The following is a 19,796-nucleotide window of genomic DNA, read 5'->3' as shown; positions in this document are numbered from 1 at the left end:
CACCCCATAGGCAGATTCTGAAGTATAAGGCAGCGCCCATATAGGCAGACCCTGTAGTATAAGGCAGCCCCCCATAGGCAGACATTAGTAAAAGGCAGCATCCCATAGGCAGACCCTGTAGTATAAGGCAGCACCTCATATTCAGACTCTAGTATAAGACAGCACCCCATAGGCAGACCCTGTAGTAAAAGGCAGTACCCCCATAGGCAGATTCTGAAGTATAAGGCAGCACCTATATAGGCAGATCCTGAAGTATAAGACAGCCCCCATAGGCAGATCCTGAAGTATAAGGCAGCCCCCCTTTAAGCAGATCCAGAAGTATAAGGCAGCCCCCTATAGGCAGATCCTGAAGTATAAGGCAGCACTCCTATAGGCAGATCCTGAAGTATAAGGCAGCCCCCCTATAGGCAGATCCTGAAGTATAAGGCAGACCCAGAAGTATAAAGCAGACCCCTATAGGCAGACCCTGAAGTATAAGGCAGACCCCTATAGGCAGATCCTGAAGTGTAAGGCAGCACTCCTATAGGCAGATCCTGAAGTATAAGGCAGCCCCCCTATAGGCAGATCCTGAAGTATAAAGCAGACCCCTATAGGCAGATCCTGAAGTGTAAGGCAGCACTCCTATAGGCAGATCCTGAAGTATAAGGCAGCCCCCTATAGGCAGATCCTGAAGTATGAGACAGCCCCAATAAAAAATAATAAAATATAAATAAATACTCACCTCTCTTCCTCCTTGTTCTAGCGGTGTTCCAACCTCCCGCTCATCTTCTGACAGCGGGCGCCGGATGGTGACGTCATCACGCCCACTGTCAGCGTCGGCATCGGTGACGCCAGACGCTGACAGGGCGATGATGGGAGAAAGAGCGCAGTGCTCCTTCCCTCATCAGTGCGGTGCAGGAACAGAAATAAAATCCATGCATGATTCAAAGACATGGACACTGACAGAACTACCAAAAGAAAAAAGGCTATAGGATGTAAATGGGTTTTTAAAGTAAAATACCAAGCAGACGACACAGCTGATCGATACCGAGCAAGACTCGTAGCTAAAGACTATTCTCAGAAATATGGAGAAGACTGTGATGAGACATTTGCTCCAGTTGTCAAACACACCACAATCAAAGCTTTGTTTGTAGTTGCAGCAATGAAACAAATGCCGTTGAAACAACGGCGGCACTTCCCCTGACGAAGCTGCGCTCTGCAGCGATACACGTGGGGCTTCCCACATCACTCTGGTCCTGGGACCACTGTTCTCTTGACTTTTAGACCCCTGACACCCTGCAGTGGACTGCCTTATATGGTGATATGATCGCTATCTCAGCCCTCTTGTTTAACCCCTTGATACATGCTTTCCTCCTCGTTGCTCTATAGGGCAGCTCCCCTCTCTAACTTCATGCCTTAGGCTGTGTGCACACGTTCAGGATTTTTCCATTTTTTTCCACATTTTTTTGCTATAAAAATGTGATAAAAATGCTTAAAAAACACATGCATATGCATCCCATCATTTATAATGCAATCTGCAATTTTTGTGCATATGTTGCGTTTTTTCCGCGAAAAAAACGCATCACGGTAAAAAACACAGCATCTTCATTAATTTTGCGGATTTTTTGCGGAATTCCCTCTATATTATTGCATCCCAGAACCTCCGGTAAAAAACGGAAAAAATCCGCAAAAAAAGTGCAAAAAATGCGAGAAAAACTAGGAAAAATCGCGAGAAAAACGCATGCGGATTTTTTGCAGAAAATGTCCGGTTTTGTTCAGGAATTTTCTGCAAGAAATCCTGATGTGTGCACATAGCCTTAAGGGAGATTTTTTTCTTCTTACTTCAATGAAATATCTATGTTAGTTTCCCCACAGCATTAAATAGGCTTATTGTGGCCTTTTAGAAGGGGTTTTTTTCCATTATCTGGTTTTCTGGGGACGCCCAGAACAGGGTTTTGTCTATTTCATGTGCAACTATTGTATGTATATGGGGTGTCGTTTTAGGTATGCTTCTGTCATTTGAATATGATATTGTATACTATACTCTATAGCGTTATGGGACTACAAGTGATGTGTTTTGTCTTTTAAATGTTTTTTTTGTGGGTTTGTCTACTAACAAACTTTGCATGTATTTTTCTTCAATATCTTGGGTGTGCGCCTAATATGCATGGTTCTTTCCCCTCTTTTTTTGAAGGCTGCCAAGAGGCAACAACAAGCTGTCATCAATAGGGGGTATATAGTCTGGGTACTCTGTATCCCCACAGCTATACTCCAGTGATGCCCATGAGAGGCTGTGAGTGCCACCCTGCTGTGAGCACAGTTCCTCTTCCTCATCCTCAAAAAATGTTCCCTGGCTGGACAGTTATGTACCTGGCTGTTGTCAGAGGCGTAGCTAGAGCTTTTGCCGCCCGGGGCTGTTCCCGAGTTTGGCGCCCCCCCCCCCCCATCCCCCCCCAGCTCAATACACACAAAGGTTACCAAAAATGGTTTTCCTGTTTTGTAGAACTTAAACTGGGCCTAATGGTGTCACCCCCACATGCCACACCTGTGACTTAATACCACCACACCATGACCAGGCCACATAGTGACCGAATAATACTACATACAAGGGACAAATACCACCGCACCATTTCCAGACCACATATTACCACCACATAGTGACTGAATACTACAATACTGATCAGTAATAAAAAAAAAACCACAATACTATTACCATAAGTGCCAGTATTCACAGGAGATCTGTACTTAGTATGCAGTGTCTGTGTAGAGGTAATACAGAGATCACTGGTGACATTATACACAGGACCTCTATATAGTATACAGTGTATAGTGTCAGTGTATAGGTAACACTGACTCACCAGTGACGTCTCTAGGTGAAGTCCTTCATCTTTTATCCAGCACAGACCGCCATCATTCCTTCCAGCCAGGACTCGTTTCTGCAGGAAATAACACAGTTATCTCGAGCTCCGCTTGCAGAACACATTACTTAATTTTTCACAACTTCTACATTACACCACATGAAGAAAAAAAGGTGATATAGTGTCACTCTGCACAGTAACAGGACCGCCCCCCCATTTAAAACAGTATACTCAAAAAATAAAATAAATACATCACTGCAGTAACAATATCCCTTAATTATCCCCTATGGTAATAATATTCCCCACCCTGGCCCCGTTTATCTCATTCCTGGCTCCAGCCATATGTTGTCGTATCCTGCCCTCATGAGTATCCATTCTACCCCATATGATCTCCCCATCCTGCCCCACCAGCCTCCATCGTATCCGTCCTGCCCCATGATCCAATCCTGCCCCGTGTCTCCAATCATGCCCCGTATATACATTCTGCCCATGCCTCAAGTCCTGCCCCCAGTGTGTCCAGCATATTACCCCCATGTTGTCCAGCAATCTGCCCCAGTGTGTCCAGCATATTACCCCCATGTTGTCCAGCAATCTGCCCCAGTGTGTCCAGCATATTACCCCCAGTGTGTCCAGCAATCTGCCCCAGTATGTCCAGCATATTACCCCCAGTGTGTCCAGCAATCTGCCCTCAGTGTGTCCAGCAATCTGCCCCAGTGTCCAGCCTTTCCCCAGTGTGTCCAGCAGTCTGCCCCAGTGTGTCCAGCATATTACCCCCAGTGTCCAGCATTGCCCCAGTGTGTCCAGTATATTACCCCCAGTGTGTCCAGCAATCTGCCCCAGTGTCCAGCATTGCCCCAGTGTGTCCAGAAGTCTGCCCCAGGGTCTCCAGCATTGCCTCAATGTGTCCAGAAATCTGCCCCAGGGTCTCCAGTATTGCCCCAGTGTGTCCAGCAATCTGCCCCAGGGTCTCCAGTATTGCCCCAGTGTGTCCAGCAATCTGCCCCATGGTCTCCTGTATTGCCCCAGTGTGTCCAGCAATCTGCCCCATGGTCTCCAGTATTGCCCCAGTATGTCGAGAAGTCTGCCCCAGGGTCTCCAGCATTGACTGAATGTGTCCTGAAATCTGCCCCATGGTCTCCAGTATTCAGTGTGTCCAGCATTCTGCCCCATAGTCTCCTGTACTGCCCCAGTGTGTCCAGCATTCTGGCCCATGGTCTCCAGTATTGCCCCAGTGTGTCCAGCAATCTGCCCCATGGTCTCCTGTATTGCCCCAGTGTGTCCAGCATTCTGCCCCATGGTCTCCAGTATTGCCCCAGTGTGTCCAGCATTCTGCCCCATGGTCTCCAGTATTGCCCCAGTGTGTCCAGCAATCTGCCCCATGGTCTCCTGTATTGCCCCAGTGTGTCCAGCAATCTGCCCCATGGTCTCCTGTATTGCCCCAGTGTGTCCAGCAATCTGCCCCATAGTCTCCTGTATTGCCCCAGTGTGTCCAGCAATCTGCCCCATGGTCTCCTGTATTGCCCCAGTGTGTCCAGCATTCTGCCCCATGGTCTCCAGTACTGCCCCAGTGTGTCCAGCAATCTGCCCCATGGTCTCCAGCATTGCCCCAGCCCCAGACAGTCAGACATAAAGAAAAAAAAAAAAAAAAGTAAAATCCTCACCTCTCCCGTTCCCAGCGCAGGTCCGGTGCAGTCAGCGTCTCTCCGGCTCTGCGACGCTCAGGACAGAGAGGCAGAGCGGCGCGCACAGTAGTGACGTCATCGCGCCCTCTGCTCTGAGACGTCGCAGAGTCAGAGGACGCTGAAGCCGCAGGAACCAGGAGAGGTGAGTATTAGAGCGGGGGGCGGGGGCGGGGGCGGGACCCGGGTGTGGGGGGAGCTGGCCCTGGTCGTGGCGGCGGACGGCGCCGCCCGAAGATTTAAAGGGGCGTCTTTTTTTTTTTTTTTTTTTTTTATCTTCTTCTCCTGCAGCGCCGGCCGCCCCCCAGCATTGTGCCGCCCGGGGCGGACCGCCCCCCCCGCACCCCCCTTCCTACGCCACTGGCTGTTGTTGGTATAGGAATCCATCCTCCGAGCTATCTGTGGAAGACTGGCCTGATAATGGTGTGAATGGTCCCTGTTCCTCTTCCACTCTCTCCTGTGCCACCACTTCATCCATCATCACCTGTAGCGCTTTTTCAAGGAGGCATAGAAATGGTATAGTAACACAGATTATGCAGCAATGGTCATGTTGGTGGAATACTTGAAGCAACGCAACATGGCACGCACGTCCCGAATGGAGGCCCACTCGTTGGTGGTGGAGTGGTGTTCTTCCACAGAGCGACTCACCCTGAGCGTACTGCAGCTGAAACTCCAGTATCTTCTGATGCTGCTCGAACAGTGTCTCCTCCATATGCAGGTGGAGATCCACCTTGTGGGTACATTGCATGTGAGGTGGTGAGTGGTAAGGCCGAAGTGATGCTGCAGTGCAGACAGGGTGAGAATGCCAAAAGCGAGCACAGATGGGCCACATTTTCTGCAGCATCTCTAACATCTCATGGTAATTTTTCAGGAAGCTCTGTCACACCAAATTCACCACATGCACCAGGCAAGGAATGTGCGTTAAACCAGCTAGGCTTTGAGCTTCTACAAGATTTTGCCTGTTATGGTACATCACCATCATCGGTCTGTTGTTCGATTCCCATCCTCAGCTCCTGAACAGTGTGGGATTTTCCCCCCAAAAAGATGAGTTTCAGAACAGCCTGCTGTCATTTCCACCCTGACTGTGCTAAATTTGGTGGTGCAGGTGTTACGCGGACCATATGAGGAGGCAGTGGAGAAAGCGGTATAGGAGGGGGAGGCAACATGGACAGAGAAACATCCAGCAATCCTCAGTGGTGGTAGGACATGTACCAAAACGCTTTCTGCCTCAGGCCCAACCACCACTACATTTACCTAGAGGGCAGTTGGAGAGATATAATATCCCTGTCTGTGCCTATTGGTACCTATTGGTCCATGTTTCTGTGGTTATGTGGACCTTGACACTGATGGCTTTGCACAGTGCACACCTGATTTTGTCTGCAACATGTTCATGCAGGGTATGGATGGACCACCTGGAAAATTAGTGATGCCTGGGAACCTCGTACTGTGGTTCCCGTGATCCCAACATATTGTTAGCCCTTTATAAATCACTTGTGAGGCCACATGTAGAATATAGGATCCAGTGTTTGGTGGATGTACAGCTGAACGCTTCAATGGGATGATGTGGAGATGCTTGGCGACACTGCTGTGGGTGGTGCTGTCATATCCTTTCTTTGTGGGAAGCCAGGGACCCTGTTGCTCGGGAGGGGGAGAAAGAGGCCGAGACAGCAGCAGAAGAGGGAGGAGGCTCAGAACTTTCCTGGGTTTTCAGCTGTGTACTCTACTGCAGATCGTGCTTTGCATTCAGATGCCTCATCATTCAGGGGGTGCTCAGTTTAAAAACTTTTATGCCTTGCTTCAGTCTCTGATGACACAACATACAAACCACCTGTGACTTGTCAGTGAGCTCCTTTGAGCTGGCTTTGGTGTGCTCAGTTCGTAGGCGCGGTGGCCAGTATCAGCCAATATACTGGCTAAGGGTCGGACGCTGTGCTTTTGCACCAGGCTCCCTCTTTTGGTGTGCGGTTGGGCCAGCGTGACCACTACCTCTTCTTCTGAACTGCCCGAACTGTCTCCTCTCACCAACTCCCTTTCCCTCCAGACCAGAATGTATTTATAGGTGTGCCATCCATAAACAGGATCAGAGCTCCCCTTCTGGCCTGGAGTGTGAACATGTTGTGTGCTTTGTGATTACCTGATAAAAGGAATCCTTCATCACTTCCAAGCGTGACATCACTCTCCCCGTGAGGAAAGCAATGCCACTGTGACAACCAGGACTGGGGTGTCACAGCATCACCATTCGTCTAGGAATACTCTGGCGTCATGTCGCCGGATGGGTGTTTGGTGCATACACATCCTTGGTACTGAATTTATCGGTATGTATTACCTCTTTTGTTAACATCTCATGGTAGCATTGCAATTGATTGCTTATACTTGATTATATAGATATACTACACTTTAATGCTGTCATGATTCATAGTGAATGATATGTTGGTGTGCACCCTCCCCTGTCCTATTGTGCGTGCTCTGGATGGCACGGGGGGATTTCCCATTCTGCTGTTTTATACTTGTTATGATTAAATAAAGTTTTTGCATATTTCTATATATTTGGACTTATGACTGCGTTTCTCTGGATCTTCTATTCCACATAGTATATAGCAGCAACACAGTATATAACACAGCCCACGTAATATATAGCACAGCCCACGCAGTATATAACACAGGCCACGCAGTATATAACACAGGCCACGTAGTATATAATACAGGCCCAGTGGTATAAAACAGTGACCACGCAGTATATAACACAGCCCACACAGTATATAACACAGCCCACGCAGTATATAACACTGCCCACGTAGTATATAACACTGCCCACGTAGTATATAGCAACCACGCAGTATATAACACAGCCCACATAATATATAGCACGGCCCACGAAGTATATAACACAGCCCACATAGTATATAACACAGCCCATGCAGTACGTAACACAGGCCACGCAGTACATAACAATGGCCACGCAGTATATAACAAAGCCCACATAGTATATAGCAGTGTGGGCACCATATCCCTGTTAAATAAAAAATAAAATAAAAAATAGTTATATACTCACCTGCCGGCGTCCAGTGAAGCTGTCCCGATGCGCGCTGCTGCCGCCAGCTTCCGCTCCCAGCGATGCATTGCGAAATTACCCAGATGACTTAGCGGTCTCGCGAGACCGCTAAGTCTTCTGGGTAATTTCGCAATGCATCTCTGGGAACGGAAGCTGGCGGCAGCCGCGCGCATCGGCGGACGACAGAAGGTGAGAATAGCAGGTTTTTGTTTTTTTATTATTTTTAACATTAGATCTTTTTACTATTGATGCTGCATAGGCAGCATCAATAGTAAAAAGTTGTTCACACAGGGTTAATAGCAGCGTTAACGGAGTGCGTTACCCGCGGCATAACGCGGTCCGTTAACGCTGCCATTAACCCTGTGTCAGCTCTGACTGGAGGGGAGAATGGAGAGGGCGTCGGGCACTGACTGGATGGAAGTAGGGAGGGACTAATTCTCGGCCGGACTGTGCCCGTCGCTGATTGGTCGCGGCCGACCAATCAGCGACGCGGGATTTCCGTTACAGACAGACAGACAGACGGAAGTACAAGTTAGACAATTATATATATAGATGCATCCTCCTTAAGGTATGTGCACTCGATCAGGAAGACCAGCGTTTTGGGACACAGCTCACCTGCGCTGCATCCAAGATGCTGCTACACTAGAAGCACAGTGAATGGGATTTATAGATACCCCATTCCCACTGTGCTTCTATTTGACGCTATGTAACCTCACCGACGGCACGGATTTACGAGAGGCAGCATGTCAATTAACTGCAGCAGAGACACTTGTCTCCTCTGCGTAGTTTTCCCCATAGCCATTCACTAGATGCAGTAAATCCACACGGTTCACTGAACACATGCAGATTTACCTGCGTGATTAGAACACAGCGTTTTGTATGCAGCAAAAATACGCTGTGTCCAGAACACTGCTATTCATGATTGTGGGCACTTAGCCTTAGAGTCACTGCAGATATTAGCTGATTGCTAATTGCTTGAAAGACGGTAACACCCTGGACCTGGTTTTTGCCCGGCTCTGCTCAACCTCCTACCTAGATAACTCACCGCTTCCCCTCTCTGACCACAACATTCTGTCCTTCACACTCACATATCCTCGCTCACCCCAGCACCCTCCTACACACCATTCAGTCAGAAATCTACAAGCCATTAACCCTCTTACACTTTCAGACTCCCTACGCTCATCATTGTCCCCAATCTCTTCCTTTTCCTGTCCTGATCTGGCTGTACATCACTTCAATGACACTCTTAGAAGCACCCTGGACCAAGTAGCTCCCCTCACCATCAGAACCTCCAAACACAGAGTGAAACAGCCCTGGCTCACATCGCAAACCCGATTTCTCCAGCGATGCTCTAGGTGTGCTGAACACTTATGGAGGAAAACACGCACACCAGAAGACTTCATACACTTCAAATTTATGTTAAGGACCTATAACTTTGCCCTTCACTTCGCTAAACAGACTTACTTTACCACTCTGATCTCCTCACTATCCAACAACCCCAAGAAACTTTTTGACACCTTTCACTCCCTCCTCAGGCCAAAAGCACAAGCCCCTATCGCAGATATTTGTGCTGGTGACCTGGCCTCCCACTTTATAGAGAAAATAGACAATATCCGTCAGGAAATCCGCTCCCAACAACTAAGTTCAGTGACTCCCATCCCTCCCCTCATTGCCCCTGGCTCACTCTCCACATTCGATCCCATCACAGAAGAAGAAGTCTCCAAGCTCCTCTCCTCTTCTCGTCCGACTACATGCACTACCGACCCCATTCCCTCACATCTCCTCCAGTCTCTCTCTCTCCAGTTGTCACAAGTCACCTAACTACAATCTTTAATCTCTCCCTCTCCTCTGGCATTTTCCCCTCCTCCTTCAAACACTCTATCATTACTCCATTACTAAAGAAACCCACCCTCGACCCATCCTGCACAAACAACTACAGACCGGTCTCCAATCTCCCCTTCATCTCTAAACTCTTGGAGCGCCTGATATACTCCCGCCTTACCCGTTACCTCTCCACTCACTCCCTCCTAGACCCTTCACAGTCCGGTTTCCGCCCCCTACATTCGACAGAAACTGCACTCATCAAAGTGACCAATGACCTTCTGACAGCAAAATGTAATGGTGAACACTCTCTGCTCATTCTTCTCGATCTCTCTGCAGCTTTCGACACTGTTGACCACCCTCTCCTTCTCTCTAGGCTCCAGTCACTAGGCATTAAGGACACTGCTCTCTCCTGGTTCTCCTCCTACCTTTCTGACCGCTCCTTCAGTGTTCTGTTCTCTGGCTCCACTTCATCTCCTCTTCCTCTCACTGTTGGGGTACCTCAGGGCTCAGTCCTTGGCCCCCTTCTGTTCTCTCTCTACACGGCCCCAATTGGACAGACCATCAGCAGATTTGGCTTTCAGTACCATCTTTATGCCGACGACACACAACTATATACGTCATCCCCTGACCTTACCCCCGCTGTACTACAGAACGCCACTGACTGTCTGTCCGCAGTCTCCAACATCATGTCCGCTCTCTATCTGAAACTCAACCTCTCCAAAACTGAACTTCTTCTGCTCCCACCATCTACTAACCTCCCTAAATCTGACATTTCCCTCTCCGTGGGTGGCACCATAATAACACCCCGGCAGCAGGCGCGCTGTCTGGGTGTTATATTTGACTCCGATCTCTCCTTCACCTCCCATATACAATCTCTTGCCCGCTCGTGCCGCTTACACCTAAAGAACATCTCCAGAATCCGCCCTTTTCTCACCATGGAGACAGCTAAAACCCTCACTGTCGCCCTGATCCACTCCCGCCTGGACTACTGTAACGCTCTATTAATTGGCCTCCCCCTCACTCGACTTTCCCCTCTCCAGTCCATCCTTAATGCAGCAGCCAGGGTCGTCCATCTGGCTAATCGTTACTTGGACGCATCCGCTGTTCGCCAGTCGTTACACTGGCTACCCATTCATTACAGGATACAATTCACAGTACTTGTTCTCACCCACAAAGCTCTCCACAGTGCGGCACCCCCTTACATCTCCTCCCTCATTTCTGTCTATCAGTCTAACAGACCACTGCGCTCTGCAAATGACTATCGATTAACCTCTGCACTAATCCGTACCTCCCACTCCCGACTCCAAGACTTCTCCCGTGCTGCGCCAATCCTCTGGAATGCTCTACACCAAGATATTAGGACCATCCATAATTTGCATAGTTTTAGGCGCTCGCTCAAAACACATTTGTTCAGAGCGGCCTATCACGTTCACTAATCAAAGTTATGTTATGTTTGTGTGTGTGTAGCCCATTCACTATCCCCATCTATTCCCCAACCCCTGAAGATGGCTGGACCATGATTGTAAATACATCATTGTAAATACACACCTGTACTTTGCATCTCCCCCACCTCATTGTAGATTGTAAGCTCTCACGAGCAGGGTCGTCTTATTTTGCTTTAATTATTGTATAGTTAACGTTGTTACTTATGACTTTTGTGTTTGAAACTGTTAAACTGTAAAGTGCTGCGGAATATGTTGGCGCTATATAAATAAAGATTATTATTATTATTATTGCCATGAATCTAGCTCCTGAGACGTTGGCAAACAGCAGATATGCAACTTGTATCCACCAAATCAAAAGTTATATTTCCAACTTACTGCACAGCAAATCACTAGGGATAAATATCAGAAAGCCAATCAATTGTCTTGCAAGGTATAGGATTTCAGTGTTCTCCATTTACTGCACAGCCCTGGTCTGGGAGCTATCCTGGCTGGTTCCAGGCCTAGCATTAGGAGGCAATATAAGACAAGACATACACACTGGGCATTGTCACTGTCCGTCTTAGGGACATCAGTGAGTGGCTGCTGGAAGGGACAGTCCTAATGTATTATAGAACATGCTATCACAGTGGACTGAAACCCTAGACTGGTCACACTAAATAGGCCAAATAGGTTAATCTAATGTGTCTTGCATGTCAGTTTTGATTCAGTCAACTGTAACGCTTGCATGATTCACAGTCATCCTTGGTATCTGGAAAAGCCTCGGGAGGGGGGTGGGGGGTCCTCCTCCACTGCAGCTACCGCATTTGAAAGTTTTGTTAATTCTGGAAAATTCCTTAAATGTTTCCTGCTTTCTTATCACAAGTTTGAATTCTGTATTGTAATCATATTATTTATATGGTAATCTCAGAGCAAAGCAAAAACCTATTGAAGGTCAGCTGTCACTTTTGATTAGCAAGAGTCATTTACCTGTGTACAGTGTGTTGATAGGCAGCATGTTGTATATGGTGCAATTTCCTCAGCTTGCACTGATATTGTGGTCCAATACGAACCCATAAGTAGCATATTATGAGATTAAAATAAGTTCCAATACTCTTTTTAGGTATATATTTTTTTTTTCTTTAAGGTAATGTGTCACATACATTTTTTAAAATGACCAATAATACAATGTACATGGGACAAATACCATCACACCATGGCCGCACCACATATTACCACCACATAGTGACCGAATAATACCACATACAAGGGACAAATACTGTCACACCATGTTAGGGTTGGCGGAACGCACCGAATATATTTATTAGAAGAATAGGTGCGTTCGCAACCCGGGATCCACCGTGCAGGAAAGAACCCGCTGCTAAGTAAGGCGGTGAAGTATATTGCTATAAATGAACTCTGTTACTTCACAGAGTCCGTTAGCAAAGAGAACGCTGTGCCCTGTTTAGCTCACAGGGGAACACAGCTACTTAGTAGAGCTGACAGTGGTCATGCAGTCAAATGCAAACACGCAGCTCCTCTCCGGTGGAGCCAGAATTCTAATGGCTATTAGCCAGCCCTGAATCCACACACATGAAACTCCTCGCCGGAGGTGCCAGCATTCTAGGGGCTTATTTCAGCCGGGTCCCTAAATGCACACACAAGAAACTCCTCACCGGAGGTGCCAGCATTCTAGGGGCTTATTTCAGCCAGGTCCTGGACTGCACACACACGACCACACTGGCGCTGAGCACATACATAATTTACACTAGCGCATGGCCATGCGGTCATGCGAACCTTTTATAGCTGCAGCATGTACAGGACCTTCCCAGATGGACCAATGGGAGGCTGCCACAGAAGTTGAGCTCCTTCAGGACCTTCCTGGAGGAGACCAATGGGATCTGCTGCAGTATCTGAGCATGTGACCTTCGATCTCCAACGGGAGATCTTGCCTTGGGCATGCTCAGAAGGGGAAAAGCAGGACTTAGTCCCAAAAGCATCTGCTCGCCGCTGCCCAGCACTGACTTCAAAGGCAGAAGCTGGAAAAGCAGCAGTAACCCTTTGCACAGAGTGAGACTGAGCAAGACGCTGGGACTGACGTCTCCGCCGAGCAGGTTCCACTGCGGCTGATGCAGAATGGGAGACCACAGCGGACATGGTTCGAGATTCCCCCTGTGTATCGACGGGAACTCGACTCCTAACACACTATGCTAGACTACAAATTACCACAAGACATTGACCGAATAATACCATATTTTAAGGGATAAATATCATCACACTATGACCGGACCACACATTACCACCACATCATGACCTAATGATACCCCATACAGTGGAGAAATACTGCCACACCATGAACAGAACATATATTACCACCATGATCTAATAATACCACATACAAGGAACAAATACCACTGCCAGTCCACATATTACCATGTCATAGTGACTGAATTATGCTACATAGAAGAGACAAATAGCACCACACCATGACCAGATCACATATTAGCACCACATAGTGATCAAATACTACAATACCGATCATCAATAAAAATAACACAATACTAATATTACCATTAGTGGCATTATGCACAGGAGCTCTGTACATAGTATACAGTGTATAGAGTAAGCGTAATACAGTGACTCACCAGTGAATTTATAAACAGGAACTCTATCTATAGTGTGAGTGTGCAGGTAATATAGGGAACACCAGTAACATTATGCACAGGAGCTAAATATATAGTTTGTACAGTACAGGTAATACAGGGATGACCGGTGACATTATACACAGGAGCTCTGTATGTAGTGTCAGTGAACAGGTAATACAGTGATCACTAGTGACATTATACACAGGAGCTCTGTAAATAGTATATAGTGCATACTGTAAGTGTAATGCCTCTAGTTGAAGTCTTTCATCTTCGATTTTCTTCTTTATCCAGGGCAGACTTCTTCCAGGCAGGACTCGTTTATGCAGAAAATAACACACAGTTATCTAGAGCACCACTTTCAGAGCACATTCTCCAATTTGTACCCAACTTCTACACTACGCCAGATGAAGAATAAAACTACATAGTTCTACCCTGCACAGTAACAGGACTCCTTCAGCCCCACTGAAAATAGTATCCCCAAAAATAAAATACATCACAGCAGTAATAATATCCCTTAATTAGCCCCTACAATAATAATGTCCCAGACTCTTCCTGTAATAACGTCTCCCATCCTGGCCCCTTGATGTAATAATATACCCCATCCTGGCCTTTTGTGTCTCACTCTTTGCTTTTGGGTCTCATTCTTTGCCCTATGTGTCTCATTCCTGGCCCCATGTGTCTTCATCCTGCCCTCATATGTTCTTTCATTTTGGCTCTATAGGTCTCCATCCTGCTCCCATATGTTCTCCCATCCTGATCCCATGTATCTCCATCCTGCCCCCATATGTCCTCCCATCCTGCCTCCATATGTCTTCTCATCTTATCCCCATATTGGGTCTTTCAGTACAAAAAATGTAAAAAAAGAAAAATGTTTCTCCTCACCTGGCTGCAGCCCAACAAGAATTCCATCACAGGTTGAATTCATTAAACAGGTGTACAGCAGAAGCTGACCATAAAAGGTGTTTCTTAATGGGGTTGTCCCCTACTCGGACAACCCCTTCTAAGTCACCATTGTTCTCACATGTAAAATAATAGAAGCTATTCTCGCATCTGGTGCAGGGGCCATTTCAGTAATGTTGACGCTTGCTGTCTTGTGGCTTGTGTGATATTGTCAAATAAGCATTCCAGGCAATCAGCAGACGCTTCCCCCTCACTTCCTTTTGACATAGCTGATGTTACAATTCTGTTGTCGGAATACCCTGGGCCAGGGGCTCCTTCCCTCTCCCTAACGCTAGGGGCGCCCTAGCTATCACTGTTCCCCATATTACATCTGATGGTGAAGATGCCAGGGCCACATACGTGACCTCCTGAATCAGCCCTATATCTGTCCCCTTGGCCCACCCAGAGAAGTGGGGAGTAATAGTGTGTGTATATAAACAAAGCAGATTAACAAAGAAGATTGTACAGAGATAAATAAAAATACCAAAGATATAAATATGCACTCACAGACAACAGAGAGGACCACTGGGGAGAAAATGGAGGTAAACAAAATAGGAAAGGATGAGAAATTGCACACAGTAGAAACATTGAGCAACAATCGCAGATCAACACTCCAAATGCCTATACAAACAAACAACACCTCCACTTCACACCAGATGCTACAAGACTAACACTGGCAATCCAGATTGCCAGATGAGAGTATATATAGGTGAAGGGGGTAGCCAATACTGAACAGCTAAGATCATCCAAGCAGGAAGACTTCATAGACTCTGAGCTGAACAGATTAACATCTGCACTGCTAACAGACACCTGCACTTTTTAATATGGGGGAAATGCTACAAAAGTACATGAAATCAGACTCTGCGGTCTTCTGGCCCCACTCCGTCACAGTAAATCAGTGACAACTGACATCAGTAGAAAGAGAGCAGCAGAAGGATCTCACTTCTTATGGGTGTCAGTTTCATCCAAAGGAAATGAGAGAGAAGTGTATGCTAATTGACTGCATGTTTCATGTGACATAATATGATCACACAAACCCCAGGAGAGCAGATGGCAACATTGCTGGAACAGCGCCTGCACAAGAGGCAAGTATAGCTTCTATTATTTTACATTGGGGAACTATGTTGATTGAGAAATGGTTGGCCAAGTAGTGGACAACCCCTTCAACAGAGAAAATCCCTTCCCATGTAATATTGTGATCAATGGCACTACATGAAAGAGAAATGTCACAAGACCTGAAAGAGAAAAGGATTTCTTTACATAAGAAAAATGAATGATACAAGTATATCAGCAAAGCTTTACTTATTAGTCAGAATGCTATAGCAAAAGTGATACAAAAATTGAACAAAGATGGAACTACAACTTACTAACAGAAACATGAAAGCAAACCATGAAAATTAACACCTAAACATGATTATCTTTCATTTCAGAAGTGTTGAAGAAAATCAAAAACTCTCAATGTTAAAATTAACCAACCCTTAAAATTATAGACTGTTCATGTCTTTGTCAGTGGTCAAACTTACAAAATCAGCAAGGGATCAAATACTTATTGTATATTCAAATGTTGTATTTCTTTTAGTGCGAATGAGCTCACCAATTGAGACATTTTTGATGACTTGTTTAGAATGACATGACGTTGCCAAAAGAGTGGAATTCATAGCCGAGAATCATAGTGGATCTATGAATTTAATACATGATGGCCACGTGGAATGAATATAAGATATGACCTTGTTTATCATTATGAATTAATAGCTGTCCCATACATTGCACATTTAGTGTTTATTTGTTTCTTACCATGCTTTTAAACTTCTAGGATATTTGATCATATGTTCCAACAGGAAATGATATATAACGCCGATTGACATGCTGTTTTTGCATGCAATTATTAAGGATTTATGTCTGAAACGCGTTTGCGCATAGTCTCCCCTTGGTGTTTGTGACAGTTTTTTGTATATCTATGCTTGTGTTTCACCTCTCTTCCTAATAAATTTGAGAATTTTTATGAAGATCCTGACTGTCAAATCCCTCTTCTTCATTCCTCCATGCATCGGACTTCTTATGTGGCTGAGCTTACTCTTTTTACACATTGTTTTCATTCTATATGATTCCATGGTTACAGACTACTTGACACATTAGGTAAAAAACACCAATGAGTTGCGAAGGTGTGCACACGCTGTAGGTCTGCATACACTACTATCAACTCCATAAATCTAACCACATTGAAATGTCAAGGTCAAAGACAATTAATACACATAGCTTTTAGACAATAATTATGCAGCTCCTAGTTTGACCTTTGCATTTGGTATGCAATAACTTGAGAAAAATAGTAATAACAACTAAACATGATATATATTTTTAATAACAGCATCACTTAATGATAGCAACAGATTGTTCTCTAAACATTCTACTTTTTTCTCTCCAAAACCTTTGCACTAATTTTCTCAGGTTTTGCTAATTTCTTTTCATGAATTGCTCATACAATTTCATTTTCTATGTTTTGTCTGAAACCAGACTAAACTTCATTTCTATTTAAAAGGCGTTACAATAAGTAAAAATATAACATGTTGGCCCCATTCTAAAAAATGCAAAGTAATCCATTCAGGAGATTTTTTTTTTACATTTCTTTTTACCTTTTTTACATATGGCATGCACATATTGTACCAGTCAACAGTTTGGACACATCTGTTCCGATAATGCTTTTGCTTGTTGTTATTGGAAAGTGCACATTGTAGATTTAGACTGAAGACAGCAAAGCAAAGAAGGAATGTACATGGAAAGAAGAAATGAGGAAACATTTGTGAAACAAATCAAAATGTATGTTATTAAATTTAGATATCTCAAAGTACTAATATTTTACTCTAATAGTTTTACACAGCACTGTTCCACAAATTTCTAAGCCAGAATATTACATGAAACACTCAAAGTAAAGATAAATGACAGTTCATCGTTACTTTGAGACACAAAGGTCAGTGAATCTGGAAAATTCCTAGAACCTTGAAGATGCCCTCAAGTTCACACATGAACACCACTAATGGCTATAAAGAAACTGGCACTCACGAGGAATGTCCAAGGAAAGGAAGACTAAGAATAACTTTTGCAGCAGAGGATAAGTTCATCAAAGTTGCCAACCTCAGAAAACACAAAGTGACAACACCTCAGATAATATATCTTTTGAAGGATGCAAAGACATCATCTGACAGACACATTTCAACATCAACTGTCCAATGAAGGATGTAATAAGAAGACCTTTATAAATTGCTGCCAAGAACCACAAACAATAAAAGACTTTTTTTATTAATGCAGCACAAAGACTGGACATTAGATTAGTGGAGATATGTACTGTGGTCTAATGAGTCAAAAATTTAGATTTTTGATACCAACCACCATGTCATAAGATGTAGAAATGGTGAGAAGATGGTTTCTACATGTGTGGTTCTAACTGTGAAGCATGGAGGTGAAGGCGTGATGTTGTGAGGGTGTTTTGGTGGTGATGATTTATTCCAAATTCAAGACACATTTACTCAGCATGGCTACCACAGAATTCTGCAACGGCATACCTTCAGATCTGGTTTACACTTAGAAAGACCATCATTTGTGCGACAACAAGAAAATGAACCAAAACATACTTTCAGGTTATTAAAAGGTAATATGACTGAGAAGCTGAGGGTTGGAGTCCTGTGTCAGATTACATGGCCTCCACAATCACTGGACCTCAACCCAACTGAGATAGTTTGAGATGAGTCAGACTACATACTGAAGGCAACAACTGCTCTGCACAACTGGGAACTCCTTCAAGAGTTTTAGAAAGCCATTCCAGGTGAATACCTAATGAATCTGCTGGAAAAGAGGTTATGTGTGTATAAAGCTGTTATCAAAGTAAAAAAGGGGCTATTTGAAGAATCTAATGCTAACAGATATTCTGGTTTGTTTCACATATTTTTCATATATGCTTTTATGTGGTTTTGCTTCCGTCAGTCTAGATTTGCAATGTGCACATTCCAATAAGAACAAGGAAAGCCATTACATGAACAGGTGTCAAAACTCTTAAGTGGTACTAAAGCCTTAGGCTACTTTCACGCATCAGGTTTTTTGCATGAGGCACAATCCGGCGAATGTTGGAAAAACCAGATCCGGTGCAAATTGTGAAAAACTGTTGCGACGGATCAGTTTTTTCGACGGATCCGGCTAGCATATCTAGATTATTAGATAAAAAAAATTGGAGCATGCTAAGGTTAAAAAAAAACGAATCCGGCGCCGGAATCTGTCATTTTCCAGATCCAACACCTTCCAGCTCCCATAGGCTTCCATTCTAGCAAACAGCCGGAGGCGCCGGATCCGGCGCTTTCGGCTCTTTCGCTGGAGACAGAAAACGTTACCATGGACGTTTTTCCAGAAACCAGAAACGGCAGATTTGCCTGATCCCGCAAAACCGGACAAAACGCAATGTCATCCGGCGCGATCTGGCACTAATACAAGTCTATGGGAAAAAATAAGGATCCGGCGGCAACATTCGCCTGATCCGGTTGTTTGAAATTTAGCCGGATTTAGCCTGACAGCAAAAACATGATGTGTGAAAGTAGCCTTAGTTATATGAAACCAACTGTCAACAGTGAAACAAGTTCATAGTACTGCTGACCTGGGTTTGCTAATACACATCAGCTCTGCTATGCTTGCCTGATGGCATGTTCAATAGAAGAACTGACTTTGCTGATGCATATGTTTACTGCAATGTGCTCATGGATATAGATGGCCATAGTGAAGACAGAAGCGATGCTGAACCAAACCATTTTCACTTCTCCTTAGGTTCTCTGGCTGATGCTGACAGACGAAGATCCAATCTGCTCCTACTAGAATGAAGAAGTATTAAAGCAGTGACACAAAAAGATGCCGCTACAGACTCAAAACCAACACAGCCTGCCATCAAAAGACAAGTGATTGGTCAGGAAAACGTTAAGTGAATATTCTAGACATTTGGCTAAATCACTCCAGTACCTCTGCCTTTAGTATCGGTACATAAGCAGTATGTAGCATTGGCCTAACATGCACGCTGCCTCTCTATAGAACTTTGTAGTTTCTTTTATTTTAGTCACTTGAGAGATTTTTTTAAAAAGATATTTAAGCATCAAGTTATCTTCTTTAAAAGTAAAAGACCCCCGATGTAACTTTTGTGTCCCTATCACAATATTTCTTAACTTGTTTCAGTAATATTTTGTTTGAGATTTTACAACTCATAACCAATAAAGCACCCCTTCATTTTTTTCTTCTTATTTCAGTGCTGGAAGGGTGCTATTAATGTAAGGTCCCTGCAATTATACTTACCACTGGTTGTCTTCAGCTCTTCCTGGCACCCCTCCAGTTTCACGTCCCCGTTTTGTGACCGCAACTTCTAACTGACCAGA

The 19,796-nt window shown here is 44.9% G+C and overlaps 1 long non-coding RNA gene across 1 annotated transcript in view; it reads left to right on the top strand.

Moving 5' to 3' along the window:
• The window catches only part of LOC138680788 (uncharacterized), a 70,792-nt gene extending 51,233 nt beyond the window's left edge, over positions 1-19,559 (top strand). The window contains exon 2 of the long non-coding RNA XR_011321772.1: positions 19,201-19,559. This is a non-coding gene — a long non-coding RNA (uncharacterized lncRNA). The remainder of the gene's footprint in view (positions 1-19,200) is intronic.
• The last annotated feature ends 237 nt before the right edge of the window (positions 19,560-19,796 follow it).

Source organism: Ranitomeya imitator, chromosome 5 (assembly GCF_032444005.1).
Source record: "Ranitomeya imitator isolate aRanImi1 chromosome 5, aRanImi1.pri, whole genome shotgun sequence".
Taxonomy (NCBI): domain Eukaryota; kingdom Metazoa; phylum Chordata; class Amphibia; order Anura; family Dendrobatidae; genus Ranitomeya; species Ranitomeya imitator.
This window is presented reverse-complemented; position numbering and strand designations above follow the sequence as displayed.